Source organism: Nicotiana sylvestris, chromosome 12, assembly GCF_000393655.2.
Source record: "Nicotiana sylvestris chromosome 12, ASM39365v2, whole genome shotgun sequence".
Classification (NCBI taxonomy): Eukaryota; Viridiplantae; Streptophyta; class Magnoliopsida; order Solanales; family Solanaceae; genus Nicotiana; species Nicotiana sylvestris.
Genome location: NC_091068.1, coordinates 154,732,370 through 154,747,827, shown reverse-complemented (window position 1 = coordinate 154,747,827; position 15,458 = coordinate 154,732,370). Strand labels below are relative to the sequence as shown.

At 38.8% G+C, this 15,458-nt stretch overlaps 1 non-coding gene across 1 annotated transcript; it reads right to left on the bottom strand.

Annotated features, from left to right (window-relative positions):
- Nucleotides 1-1,963: 1,963 nt before the first annotated feature.
- LOC138884497 (U4 spliceosomal RNA) lies at nucleotides 1,964-2,116 on the bottom strand. Its single transcript, XR_011404678.1, has one exon. It is a non-coding gene; the product is annotated as a U4 spliceosomal RNA (small nuclear RNA).
- Nucleotides 2,117-15,458: the final 13,342 nt, after the last annotated feature.

The following is a 15,458-nucleotide window of genomic DNA, read 5'->3' as shown; positions in this document are numbered from 1 at the left end:
CAATGAACCAACTAAAAAGCACATTTTTTACACTTAGGGGCCATTTAACAAGGTATATAAGATCAACACTGAATATCGTATTAGTAATGCTGGAACTAGTAACATCGAGATTAGTTATGTTGAGTTATTTCTTATCGACTGTTTGGTTTGCTGTATTAAATATAATATGCGTTGCAATTTTTTTTTAAAACAATTATTTATTTACAAAAATACCCTCCATATTCTTTGGAAAAGAATTGAAAAAAAGGTTTAGAGCAGGCTGTTCTATTTTTATACATGCTTATTCATATATTAAAAATCATGGTATGGCTAATACCATAATTTGTTATGTATAAGAATAATACTGAATATTGTGTATAACTAAATAAAGATATGAGTTATTATACATAACTTGAAAAACACAACTAAATAAGAGATTAATAATATCAAAACTAATAAATATATTACGTCATACCAAACAACCCCTTAATATTAGTTTGTTCTTGTACAAAGAAAATTATTTTGATAAGGTAATGTGGTAGGTTGTATCGGGGCAACTAATTGGTGGATCTATTTTAGGTATCTTCCTCCCTATTTTAGTTCATATTTATCGCACCTTCGAAAAAGCAAGATTTTTTTTATAAGCAGAGAATTAACATGAAAAATATAAGGGTCAACACAAAATCTGAAAAGTAATACATACACATTTAGCATAAGAATAAAAAAACTAATCCAAAAACTTAAGAGGTCCTCCAAGTGTTCCCATAAGGAGAAAAAAGGGAAGAAGAAACATGTGAAATGTGGATGTTTTGACATATTAATACTGCTATATCTTTCGTGCTAGAGTTTTTTCTCTTTGTTTACACTGGACAGGTAACTAGTTATAATAATATTACATTGGTAATATATATGTACCATTTCCTTGTTGAGAATATTGAAAATGTTTTGCAGCACGGGAGCAAGAAAAAATATTAAATGGGATAATGATAAAACCTAAAATAAAAGTAAGTACTCTTTTGAACAACATTAAGACCAGAATGTCAAGAAGATAAGAACGAGTACGATTATTACATACATGATGTGGATGCCGTGCTAGATACGTGCCGCCATGTCAGCATATTTTTGTTTATCTAAATTAACATAATTAACTAAACAACACGTTGATTTGAAAACGCTAAAACAAATGAAGAAGAAGATTGTGATTGCTTTACTCAATATCGTTAGGCCGTCCCTTTTCCTTTTCCTTTTTGAAAAATGGCGTTCCATTACAACGCATGAAACTAATTAACGATGTTTATGCGACACAATAAATATATATATGGTAATTCAAATATATATATAATTTTTTTTAATACATATTTATAGAATCTAAACAAAAGCTATTAGGGATGTTCAAAACTGAACCGTAAAAGTGACATAATGGCTTATTGGTATCGGATTATCAAATTAACGGTTGGTAAATGGATTAAAATTCTATAATTAACGATTTTTTGGTTCATCATAACATATTTTGGGGTAGGACTAGGCAGATGTTAGATAGTTTAATATCTTTCTGCTGAAGTTAATCATTTAACTTGATAACTGAAGCAAAACTATATTCAAAATTTACGTTAACTGAACTTTAGATAGTTTAATATCTTTCTGCTCAAGTTAATATAAGCAAAACTATATTCAAAATTTACGTTAACTGAACTTCTATTACTGATTAAGGATCCCCAATTTGTATTTTAGCTTGTAAAAGAATTAAAAAAGAAGAAACTACTATTATCAATAAGAGCTTTATTAGCGTATTTGGAGTGTGACAAATAAGAGTGTGACAAATAATTGCTAATTCGATATAAATCACGCCCAACATTCACAAACCTATAACAAATAAGTCAAACGTTAAATGTAACTATTCACCCAATCCATCGCATAACGATTAAGTACTCCTAACAGTTTTGCACTATATCATCATTACAAATATTGAAACTTAGAGTTGTAGGGCTTAACCCTAGAAAGGGAGCCCTTGCAAAAATTCTCAACGGCCAAGGCAAAACCAAGGCCGAAGAGGGGGTTTGGAAATAGTTTTCAACCAGCAGTAGACGCGCCTCGGTTAGAACCTCACTAGCTGCGTCATTGCCCCAAGCGCAAAGATGCCTTACCTCTGCCATTGGCCTTGGCTTATATAGGCCTAGCTTCATCCATTTTCTTATACAATACCGATATGGGACGCTGGCAATTTCCCAGACAAATTCAGCATTATTAAATCTAAATCACTTCACCTAGTTGAAAAAGGAAAGTATATATGGTCTTTTAATTGCCAGAATTTCTATACTTTGCCTTCACGTTTTGGATTAACAGCAATGCTCTGAACAACTAAAAATCATCTTTTGCTTATGTTGATGTCAATAGCTTCAAATATTTCCTTAGCGTCTTGTAGCTCTATCATATTTAGATCTTACAAATCCTTTCTATACACACATAGAAACATTAAGTTTCAGTTTCATTTGGATTAAGAATTAAGTCTATTTTTTTCTTTAATCCAAGATAAGAAACATTTATTAAATTATTGTCAATCAGAATTCTCAATCAATTTTTAACAAACTCAATAGAAAGAATTGATTATGTTAAGTTTGGCTCGACTGTCCTCACACCTTAATCTACTCGGTCAAGGACAAGCATGGTGCAGCTCATACAATTATTTACGAGGTGGCCAATTTTCACCTTTCAATCTTTCCAAAGTATTTAACTCATAGCTGTTTGACTCAAAAGATATCGAAATCTTTTTGAACAAATTAATCAGAGAAGATGAAGGGGTAAATCTTAGTCAGACATAATTAATTCCATATCAAAGAGCTAGTAATATGGATCGCATACAGGATAAAAGAGATGTAAATGATCTTATTGAAATTTACTATTGTGTCTCCCATCGATCGATGGGGGATAACTTTACATGTTCTTCTATGGATTACTTCCTTCCTATCAAGAATACAAGAAGAGAGCTTCAGAGAGAGAAAGGAGGGAGCAACCCCCTTAATCGAAGGTTTTCCCCTACTATATATAGTCAAGTCACCCTTGTCCTTTACTTGGGCCGACGCCCTCTTGCCTCCAATATGTCTCGCTCGTCCCTTTAGGCGCTGTTTCTTCCGACTCGACGGATGTTGGGAAAGAGATGCAGAGTGGGCTACGCTATCTTTCACTGCCCAGTCACCTAGGCGGGACATTGGTTAGTTTAGTCGTGACGGTCAGATTTTGACCAATACAGTTAGTCCCTCCGTCTGTCGGGGTCGTCCCCTGTCGGGCTCGGCACACGGATCATGATTACTACGAGTTCGTGCGAAATCTGACTTCTGGCTTTTCATTCCTTAGTTACATTCCTTGGGATTTTGGAGGGGGGGCGGCGTTCTTTCGATACCCATGGACCGTTGCGGCGATTTTGGAATCGAAACGCTGTTTGGTATCAAAGCGTTATTTCGTGGTTACCGCCATTATGACATACGTTCCTGGGGAACTGAAACGTTTCGTTCCCTATCAGATTTGATTAGCGACTCTTGGGTTTCGTGCTCGGGGAATGTATGTCTCTTATAAATAGAGGGAGCTTATCATTCGATTGACACATATCTTTACCTTTTACTCGAGAAAATTCTGCAGATATTCCTTCTTTCTGACCCTCCAAGTTTTCGTTTACCCTTAGTTAACTGAAAATCTCCGTCCTTTCTTTACGTTGTCTTTCTGTCGCCTCATCTGGGCAAAAATGGCTGGTGATTCCCCTCGCACCGATCTTCCTGCCAGTGTTCCGGCACCGGAAAGTGTTGTTCAGGCCACCGGAGGGATAGATGCGGTGGAAGATGAGGAGGTCCCGTCGGTGGTTGAGATCCTGCCTCACCCTGGGAGGGAGTTGACCGACTTCGGTACTCGCGCCGGGGTGGAACTGGAACCTGTCCACTCCATTATGAGAGAAAGGGACATTGCAGAGTTGAAAGAAAGGTGGGGAATCCCTAATTACGTTGATATGCGGCCGGCGGTGGGGAACGACATAGTTCATTTCGACCGCCCCTAGTATTGTGTGTTCTACACCTACCCCTTTCTTATTAGGTATACACTTCCTCTTCCTTTGTTGGTGGTGGATTTTTGCCATTTTTACGAGGTATGCCCCCCCCCCCAACTTTAGCCATATTTGGACAAGTTATTCCTTATCCTGCTTAAGTTCGCGGAACTAGCCGATCGTGAGGTCACTTTGGGCCATATGCTCAGCATCTTCTCCCCTCAACTTATCCGCGGTTCGATCCATATGTACCCTCGAGGGTCAAAGAGTCTGGTGGTAAAGATGGATGACAGGACTAATCGTTGTTTCTACGAGAACTATTTTTACGTGCAGACTGAGCACATTGTGGTGGACCCAACGGGATTCCCTAAGAAGTGGAAATTTGCGCGTGAGTTTTTATATTTTTAGTCGGTGAGATGCCCGACTGTTTTCTGTTATGGTACTAAACTTTATCATGTCTGTGCAGCTGAGAAATTGCCCCATTCGCCTGTCGAAGGTATTCACGAATGGGTGAGTGCCATTCTTCCCCATACAGTGGGGGTTCGCACATGGTCGATCTTTTATGAAAGGTTCGGATGTAGGCTTCTTACAGGTGAGATGACGTTTCTGCTTGCTATTTTTCCTCTTTTTTTACTTAGCTCTTATGTGTCATTTGTCAATGTTAGGGAGAGTGCGGAGAGAAAGGGCTCCTCCGTTAGCTTTTCGTCAGCTGGCCTCATTTACTCACCCTGTTCCGGTACCTATCGCGTGATCTTTGTCGAGGGCTACTTCAGTTGAGTCTGCAGCCTTGGTTACTCCTGCGAGGGCTTCTCAGGCCGAAGTCCCGACCCGCATTGCTCATCCAAGGGGTGAATCTTCATCTATTGGGGAAGAGGAGGGGCCATAGAAGAGACAGCGAGTGGAGTTTGAAACTGCGCCCCCAACAGTGATTCATCTAGACGACTCTCATATGACGGGATCTGGAGAGAGGGTTGTCATGGCTTCCCCCACAGGGACGGAACCAGCCGTTACCTCGACTCAATCAGAGATTCCTACCATTGTTGGTGGTCAGCAACCTGTCATGGCGGAAGATCAGACTTCCAAGCCGCCGTTATAGTTTCAGACGTACCTTCCTCCTCTACAATTGGTCGTGTTTCCTCTTCGGCTGCCGAAAGAGGGAAAGACGTGGTGGTCGACGATTACGAATCCAAATTGGACCTCGACCCTGACGATGTCAGGATGTTTAAGGAGGGCCTTACTCACTCGGTGGTTCTTGCGAGAGGCTCGACTCGTATTCTTGAGATCCCTTCGGATACTAATCTTTTGGGGGACACAGAGGATCTGGTGCCGCAGTTCAGCATATTATTGTCACACCTCCTTTTTCGCCCGCGCCGCCCGCAAAGGGGCGCAGAAGGGAGTTTTTTCAATTAAAGGACAATCGAAACGGGATTTATTTATTTATTTCAGAGTCGCCACTTGGGAGATTTATGGTGTCCCAAGTCACCGGTTTAATCCCGAATCTAGGAAAAGAATGACTCTATTTAACAGTCCGCGAACCAAAAATCCGGATAAAGAATTCTGTTAACCCGGGAGAAGGTGTTAGGCATTCCCGAGTTCTGTGGTTCTAGCACGGTCGCTCAACTGTTATATTCGGCTTATTTATCTGATTTTATAAGTTATGCACTTATATGCAAGTTATAACTCTATTACCGCTTTTTTTTTTTTTTTATTATTATTATTATTATTATTATTATTTTTAACAAAAGAATTGCAACATTGTGAAAATGTATCTCGAACCACATCACAATCAATGTACCCGTGGTTATCGACATGTTTCGACTCCATCGAGATTTGGATTTGGGTTACATAAATGCACACCCGTATTTAAGGAAATAATTTATTAAAAACGCGCCTTAAGCGACTAGCGTATCATTATTTTGGGTAAGGCCGTGAAATTTTGTTAAACGGCCCGTCCCAAAGTCTAAGTAATTTTTACAAACACGTATAAAGGGCCCCACAGTCTATGCATTTATTTGGCAAGGCTCATCTTGTTTATTTTTAAAAGGTTAATCCTAAAGTGACTATATTTTTCTATTAAATTCGTCTCTAATATAAAAGAGAAAAATCCTAATTAATTACATGCTTGAAAAAGGGCGTAACATATTAATCGTTAGACTAAGACAAATGTTAACGGAAAGGAATATTACTAAAAATTGAAATTATAAATAAAATACAGAATCAACAAATAATATATTCAAAAGGGACTAATTATCCTATAACTAGTTTAAACTCACATTGTTAGATGACTTGAACCGTTGGAATTAATTATTTACAAATATTTGAAACTAGATTTAGCCTTAATCACTAATGCTTATTCGAAAGTTTATTAAACTTAAACGTTATCTAGTCTTGTTTGAACTCAAATTATGCCTTAATGCCTAATTCACGAAATTAGTTCAAATTCATGCCTTAACTAAATTTAGCTACATGTTCACGATTAACCTATTGTTGACAATATTAAAACCTTCATAGCTAGTGAATTAACCAGTTTTGCCAAGCCGATTCACTAAAGACCAACTTATGTTATTTTTCTCTTATTCCAATTATTAAACAGTTTGACAGTAATTAGCATGCTTAAACATATACTACCTAATAACCAAACTAAAGCAGAGTATTATTTAGTACATCACTACGAGATGCCTAGTTATGCAAAACGACAGAAATTTATAGAATAATAATACATGAAATAGCCTAAATACAATCAGTAAAAGAAACAAAGAAAAAGCTAAATTAAAACTTCAAAATTCCATTCTTCATATGTATTCATGCTTTCAGATTTCAGCTTACAATATCGACAAGGTTACAGCCATATACCTGGTATTGGAAGTAAAAGAAGAGGAAGGTCAGCAGTAGCAAAGCAACAAGAACAGTCAACAACATCAGTAACAAATTGAACACCCAGGGACAGATCTTAAAACCAACAGAGATGATTCCACAACCAGTAACAGATTCAAGAATAAACCAATAGCAAACAATACCAGAAACCCAAGCTGAAACCCAAGAATTCAATGAAACAGCACTCCAGAACCAAAAGAAAACTCAAGAAGACCAATCTGAAAATCAGTAGTACCAAATGCAAACCACAGAAGCAGTAACAATATTCTGATTCTCAGTAGTAAAGAAAGGCTTTACTTTTAGTTTTTAATTCTCAAAGACTGAATTTTTTATGTTCTGACCAATCCGTTTTCTTTTCAACTTAAGCTCTGAATTTATGATGATCAAATCCCCTCCTTAATTATGTCCAAGTCTGCTCTATTTATGCCTCATAACAGACCCCTTAAACAATTAATAAAATAATCCACTTTCTCTTACCAAACCCACTACTACATAAAAAATACAATTGTTATTTTATTTAATCAACTTTTCTTGAGCCCCGTAATCCCACTATGTCTTGTTCCCCATTATTGATTAAACAAATGCATTATTCCCCACTATCACATGTCTTGTCCCCCACTATATTAAACAAATACATTATTCTCCACTAACATATGTCTTGTCCTTATTTAATTCCCTTATTTCCCTACTACCGTATGCTTTGTCTCATACTATATTAAACAAATATATTAATTTCCCACCATTATGTCTTGTCCCCCACTACGTATTATTTTATGTTTTATTTTAATATTATTTAATACTTAGCGGACATAGCACTCATTATTTTTAAGACTCATTAAAAATCCCGAAAATGCCCTTGAAAATACTGCAATTTATCATTCTACCCCTAAAAAATACTGCAATTTACCATTCTACCCCCATCAGCTATAACCAATTCACCTAATCAATCTAACCAAAATACAGCAGCTATAGCCAATTTCTAATCAGATTTCATCAACAAATTTAGGCTAGAAACTCAATATTTTTGACTGAACAATATTTTTAACAACAAACATACTTTCAGATTCAATAACAGTAACAAATTAAACATAACAAACAAGTAGATTCAAATCACTAAACTCAATAATCAATTGAACTTTAAATTAAATCTAACAACATGATTAAACTAAACATTTCTATATTAAAACTAAACAAGAACATAAAACAAACTGAAGAAATAATCAAGAAATGATAACAACGAACAAGAAAAGAATCAAACATATACTGATTTCAAATACGAGAATATCAAACAAAATACGGACAAAAATGAAACTTAAACCAACTAACCGAAAATGAACAACGACGAACTCGAATAGCAACCTCGATGTACCGGATCTCAACTCAATGAAAACCCACCTTCTCTTTTAACCTCGACGAACTTAGAACGACAAACGACGACCTCGACGGATTGAACCTGAAGAACGACGAGACAGCAGCTGAGTTTCCAGGGGTGGTCGTTTGACGATGAAACTGGACGTGAGGGAGGGTCGTACTGGTTTTTCCGGCGTGGCTGGGGTCGACTTGGGTGGTCGACTGAAGGAGCTGCTGGTCGTCATGGTGGTTCGTCGACCGGTGAAGCAGTAGCAGCCATGGGATGGGTGAAGACGAAGACGAAGAAACAACAACCATGGTTGTTGGTCGTTCATGGTGGTTCGTCGACTTGGATGTGATGAACTTGGATGTAACAGAAGCAATGGCGGGTTTGGGTGGTGTTCATGGCTGGACGTAGCAGAAGCGTTGGTGGTCGCTTGGACGTGATGAACTGGGGACGAAGAATAAGAAGAAGCAGCGATGGTGGTTTGGGTGGACGACGCAGGCAGCAATGGAAGGTGAAGCAGCAGCCATGGTGCTGACTGGAGCTCGACGTAGCTGAGATGAAGAAGAAGAAGCAGCAGGGGTGGTCGACGAGAGGGCAACTATGGTTGTTTGGACGTTGGATTTCAATGGCGGACAGGGAGGGTCGTTGGTGGCGATGGCCTGGTTGAACGTAGAGTGGGGTGTTTGGACATGAGGATGGAGATGACGAGGGGGTGGTTTGCTGGGTTGGGGTCAGCCATGGGATCTTGGGACGAGGGGAAGGGGGGGTGGTTTTTGGAGAAGAAGAAGAAAAGAAGGGGGGGGGGCGGGTAGCTTTTAGGGTAATGAAAAAAAATGAAAATGGGGGTTGGGATTAGTTTGGATTATGGGTCGGGTCGACCCGGTGGGGTTATTTGATTTGGGCCACGGTTGATTTAAATTAGAAGGTGGCCCAATCCGATTTTCTTCCTCTTTTATTGCTTCTTTTTTTCTTCTTTTATTTTTTCTTAAACTAAAACTAAATTCTAAAAATCCTAAATTATCATATAGAACTAAATTAATTTATAAAAGTGCAAATTAACTCTCAATAACAATTAACACACAATTAAATAGCAATTACGATAAAATCACACAATTTGGACATTAAATGCTAAAAATGCAACGTACAATATTTTTATGATTTTTTGTTCTTGTAAAAACAAACTTAATTGCTCCTAATTGTAGAATTAAATCCTAAATGCAAATGCGATATATTTTTGTATTTTTTATTAATTTAACAAATAAACATGCATGGACAAAATACAAATAATTATAAAAAATGCCACGAAAATTCTCAAAATTACACACAAAGGAAAATTGTTTTATTTTGATTTTTTTGGGAGTATTTCTCTCATAGGGCAAAAATCACGTGCTTACAGTTATGCTCCGCAGCCGAGAATGCAGCCCTTTGGTCCGTTCCTGATGTTGATTTGATGGATGAGGTGGCCGCTATGGGCTTAAGGGTATGTCATGCTTACTTTCGCTTTTCCCTTGCCTTTCTTGATGATACGATTTTAACCCGTCTTTACATTTTTCTGACGTATATGGTGGAAGTGGAAAGCATTTGCAGGGCCAACATTCAGGCCAAGATTTTCTTGAAGATGTTAGAGAAATATCGTTGCTACCGCAACAAGTGCCGCGAGATGCATGAGCGGCTGAAGACAAACCCCGATAATCGGGCTCTTGGTGAGGAGTTAGAGAAAAGGGACCAAGAGTTGATGCAAGCTATCCGCAGCAGGAGTGTGCTTGAGGAGCAACTTCGAATGAAGGATGAGGAGCTCTAGTTGGGCAAGGGAGTCGCCACAGAATGTGAGCATCTACAGGAGAGATTGAGGTCAATGCAGTCAGAGATAGATCAAAACTTGATCAAGGTCAAGGCGATGAGCGTGGAATTAATGAGGAAATTAACAGCCCTAGAGAACAAGGTCATTGGGTTGGAGAGCATCGAGAGTGATTGGTCCGCGGCTTCGGCGAGGGCGGTATCCCTGGATAATACCATCTGCGTCCTCCAGTCCAAACAAGAGTCGGAAAGAGCGACGGCTACCCTCATGGAGGCAAGGCTCGAGGAGTGCATTAGCGAGATTGATCAAGAGGCATCAGTTCTGGGAGATCGGGTCGTAGCACTGGAAGCAGAAAATGGGTGACTGTTGGCTCACTTTGAATTTTCCTCCACCACCGTTCCCCGCCATATGCACGAGCTTTGGGTTTATGCCGAAGCCCAGCGGGATATATATAAGAGTTTGTGGGAGGCGGGTACTGTGACTGAGGCTGCATATGAAGAAGCGCGAGTGAAAGCGCGGGAGGCTCGCGTCAATTTTGGGTATGATGTGGCGACGCCTGAAGCTAATGGGGGTGCGGATGATGATGAGGGAGGACTTTTTGGAGATGGTTATGGTGATGGCGACAATGACGCCGAATGAAGAATGTTGTCTTTGCCTGTTCTTGCTTTCAACTATTTTTTTTAGTTGTTCGTCATCTATTGTCGTTGTTTCTTTCCCCTTTCCTTTTCATTCTCTTTTTTTTCTTTTATTACTGGCTCGGGCCATATGTAAGCAGCGATAGTCCGCGCAATGACTTTGTATAAAGAAGAGTTTTTTCTTCGTTTTTGCCTTGTATTTCACCTTTATTTTCACTGTTTATGGCTTTGGTGTGAGATAGATGCCTGTATGGCGAGTCCGGGTTTTTCTTTTCCTTTATACCTCTTGACGGTTTTGGCCTTAGAAATATTTTTGATTTCCTTTTGGGTGATGGCCCCAGGCCTCAAAAGGTATTATTTCGAACTAATCGAAATAGTGACCCGTTAACATCCGATCGAGGTCGAACTTTTCTCTATCTGGCGAAGGCCCTTGGCCTTAAAGTGTTATTTCAAACATATCGAAATAGCAACCCATCGTCGCTCGATCGAGGTCGAACTCTTCTATTTTTTGCGAAGGCCCTTGGCCTTAAAGGGTGTTATTTCGAACATATCGAAATAGCAACCTATCGTCGTTCGATCAAGGTCGAACTCTTCTCTTTTTGGTGAAGGCCCTTGGCCTTAAAGGGTGTTATTTCAAACTTATCGAAATAGCAACCCGTCGTCGTTCGATCAAGGTCGAACTCTTCTCTTTTTGGCGAAGGCCCTTGGCCTTAAAGGGTGTCATTTCGAACTTATCGAAATAGCAACCCGCCGTTGTTCGATCGAGGTCGAACTCTTCTTGTTGGCGAAGGCCTTGGCCTTAAAGGGTGTTATTTCGAACTTATCGAAATAGCAACCCGTTGTCGTTCGATCGAGGTCGAACGTTTCTCTTTTTGGCGAAGGCCTTTGGCCTTAAAGGGTGTTATTTCAAACTTATCGAAATAGCAACCCGTCGCCGTTTGATCAAGGTCGAACTCTTCTCTTTTTGGCGAAGTCTCTTGGCCTTAAAGGGTGTTATTTTGAACTTATCGAAATAGCAACCCGTCGTTAGTCCCAGTTTTTGGAGAGTCAAATATCTTCTGGGAGAGTCCCAGTCCGTTTGACATTTCTCGCAACGGCGGGTGCAGCGTCGGAGAATGTGAAACGTTGTTGTTTCACTTAGGTTCGTTCTGCGCACATATTGTAGTTTCATTGTCTGAATCTCGTCTTCCGGCTTAGAGGTATCACCGGCGGGCGATATCACAGTTGTTTTGCAGTAGTTTTTTGTCCTTTTCACCGAGGTGTTTCTTTATTCGTTCGCCTGCGCGACCTTTGTGTCCCTACTTGAGAAGGGAGCAGAAGGTAAGTTAGAGTGATACTTTCCTTGCCCCCGTCCGATGGTCCGATGGAGGAGAACAGGTTGGTAACTTTGTTCATCTTATTTGGCATATCAATGGTTGATGGCGTGAAGATTTCTAAGTTTGGTAATTTTGCTCGGCTCTCCTCCCCCGCCACACTATGCATTTGTCTCGCGTGGGTTGGGTTTTTCCTCGCGCTCCTTTTGGTGGGTGATCGTATTTCTTGTCTTTGATCTGGGAGAGACTAGGAAATTTCACTAAGAAATCCCCATAGACGCCACCAAATTATTTGACTCAAAAGATATCGAAATCTTTTTGAACAAATCAAACAGAGAAGATGAAGGGGTAAATCTTAGTCAGACATAATTAATTCCAGATCAAAGAGCTAGTAGTATGGATCGCATACAGGATAAAAGAGATGTAAATGATCTTATTGAAATTTAATATTGTGTCTCCCATCGATCGATGAGGGATAGCTTTACATGTTCTTCTATGGATTACTTCCTTCCTATCAAGAATACAAGAAGAGACCTTTAGAGAGAGAAATTAAGGAGGGGGCAACCCCCTTAATCGAAGGTTTTATCCTACTATATATAGTCAAGTCACCTTTATTCTTTACTTGGGCTGACGCCCTCTTGCCTCCAATATGTCTCGGTCATCCCTTTAGGCGTTGTTTCTTCTGACTCGACGGATGTCGGGAAAGAGACGCAGAGTGGGCTATGCTATCTTTCACTGCCCAGTCACATAGGCGGGACGTTGGTTAGTTTAGTCGTAACAGTCAGATTTTGACCAATACAATAGCTAATGGTGATAAACTTTAGACAAAATGCTGATAAAAATATATGAAGTTCAGACATACATGTCTACAATCCAAACTTCAATCGCGTGTATCTGGAGTCTTGCTATGGCAAGCCAAATATCAATCATGAATATTTAAAGTATTCTTGCACAAGCATTATGCCAAGCTTCAAACGAGTATGTAGAAATCTTGCTTGCACAAGCAATATATTAAAATTCATGTAAACTTTGTAATTTCTGACGTGAATTTTACAACTTCCATCGCATATGTCGAAAGTTGTATCTGAAGTGGCTAAACTTACAAAAACTATAAAACCTCGGTTATGCCTTAAATGGAGGGTCCCCAAAATAGGGTCTCTCTGCATAGAAATGGCGTGGGATAACCACTTTTTAAAGTGGTGTTTACTTTTTATCCAACATTTTTAATGCTTAGCAATAGTACCTACTAGTTTATTAAAATTAATATAAAAATACCGTGTTACCCTTTCTTCTATCTCTTTCATGTATATTCTTGGCACCAAGTTTCTCATTCTCGTTCCTCAGTTGTGTGTTCTCATGGCGTTCGTGATGAGCTAGGGCAAAATAATGAAAACAATGTCGTTGTAATAGTTATTACATTGAACGTTGGCATTTAATGCTATTTTTAATTTTGCGTTTAGAAAATTGATGCTAAAACAGAAAAGACTAGCTAATTACCTTCATTTGAGTATGCTTGTTTCGAACTAAAACTTAATTTGCAAAGGCTCTAACCCTAATCTTTTCCCCCAACTCTTTCCTTTGTTTATCATATGGACGAGGGCATTCTTTGAAAAACCTGTCAAATGACCAATTGATTAATTGAAATAACAACAACAATGTCAACAAACCCAGTATAATCCCACAAGTTCAAAAGTTAAGGACACTTGATCCTGAACTTACAATTACAAGTTCAAAAGTTAGGATAATATGTCGTGAAGTCTTGAACTTAGACTTTAGCTCGAAAGTTAAGGACAATAGGTCCTGAACTTAGACTAAGAAGCCCAAAAGTTAAGGACAATAGGTCCTGAACTTACAATTACAAGTTCAAAAGTTAAGGACAATAGGTCCCGAAGTCATGAACTTAGACTAACAAGCTCAAAAGTTAAGGACAATAGGTCCTCAACTTAGGCTAAGAAGCCCAAAAGTTAAGGACAATAGGTCCTGAACTTACAGTTACAAGTTCAAAAGTTAAGGACAATAGGTCCTGAAGTCCTGAACTTAGACTAACAAGCTCAAAAGTTAAGGACAATAGGTCCTGAACTTAGGCTAAGAAACCCAAAAGTTAAGGACAATATGTCTTGAACTTAGACTAACAAGCTCAAAAGTTAAGGACACTTGATCCTAAACTTACAGTTACAAGTTCAAAAGTTAAGGACATGTAGTCCTGAAGTCCTGAACTTAGAGTTCCAAGTTCAAAAGTTAAGGACATGTTGTCCTGAACTTAGAGTTACAAGTTCAAAAGTTAAGGACATGTAGTCCTGATATCCTGAAGTTAAGTTCAAAAGTTAAGGACATGAGCAGAAGGGTATTTTCGTCCGGGCAGTTAAAGTTTATTAAAGTAGTGACTAAAGACTAAAGACTTTTTAAACAGTGGCTTTAAAGTAAATACATGTGTTATTAGTGGCTAACCGTGCACTTCCCCCCCTCTCTGCACTTTCCCCGCCTACCACATTACCTTGGCCCAATTGTATAGTCTAGAGTAAAAATTGTGTGGGGTAGCCACTTTTTAAAGTGGTATTTACTTTTTATCCAGTATTTTTAATGCTGAGCAAAAGTAGCCACTAGTCTATTAAAATTAATATGAAAAGATAGTGTTACCTATTCCTTCCCAAACGGAAATACGCTTTTCTTCTCGTTGCTAAGAGTAGCAGAATGGTAAACCCAAGATGACTTTACTACCATCAATGGAAGAATTTGAGTACTCAGCTTTGTGGGTATTGCAAAACTGACTTTTCCAAAACTTCCTTGGCCAACAGCTTCACCACGAACCCATTCCATGAGATGAAATTTGGTATTATTTTAGGTTTTTGTTTGGGTAGAAGAATGTGAGAGAACAGAGTAGGCCGCAAGTCACAACACTCTGTTTTAACCCATGTTATTTATTTATGTGGGATAGTTTTCCTATTTTTGTTTGGTTTTAGTTCCAAGTTCAAAAGTTAAAGGACATGTAGTCCTGAACTTAAAATTACAAGTTCAAAAGTTAAGAACATGTAGTTCTGAACTTAGAGTTTTAAGTTCGAAAGTTAAGGATATGTAGTCCTGAAGTCCTGAAGTTAAGGACATGTAGTCTTGAAGTTCTGAACTTAAAGTTCCAAGTTCAAAAGTTAACGGCATGTAGTCCTGAAGTCCTTAAAGTTCCAAGTTCAAAAGTTAACGGCATGTAGTCCTCAAGTCCTCAAGTTAAGTTCAAAAGTTAAGGACATGTAGTCCTAAAATCCTGAACTTAGAGTTACAAGTTCAAAAGTTAAGGACATGTAGTCCTAATGTCCTAAAGTTAAGTTTAAAAGTTAAGAACATGTAGTCCCGAAGTCCTCAACTTAGAATTACAAGTTCAAAAGTTAAGGACATGTAGCCTTGAAGTCCTCAACTTAGAGTTTCAAGTTCAAAGATATTTTCGTTCGGACAATTAAAATTTATTAAAGCAATGACTAAACAT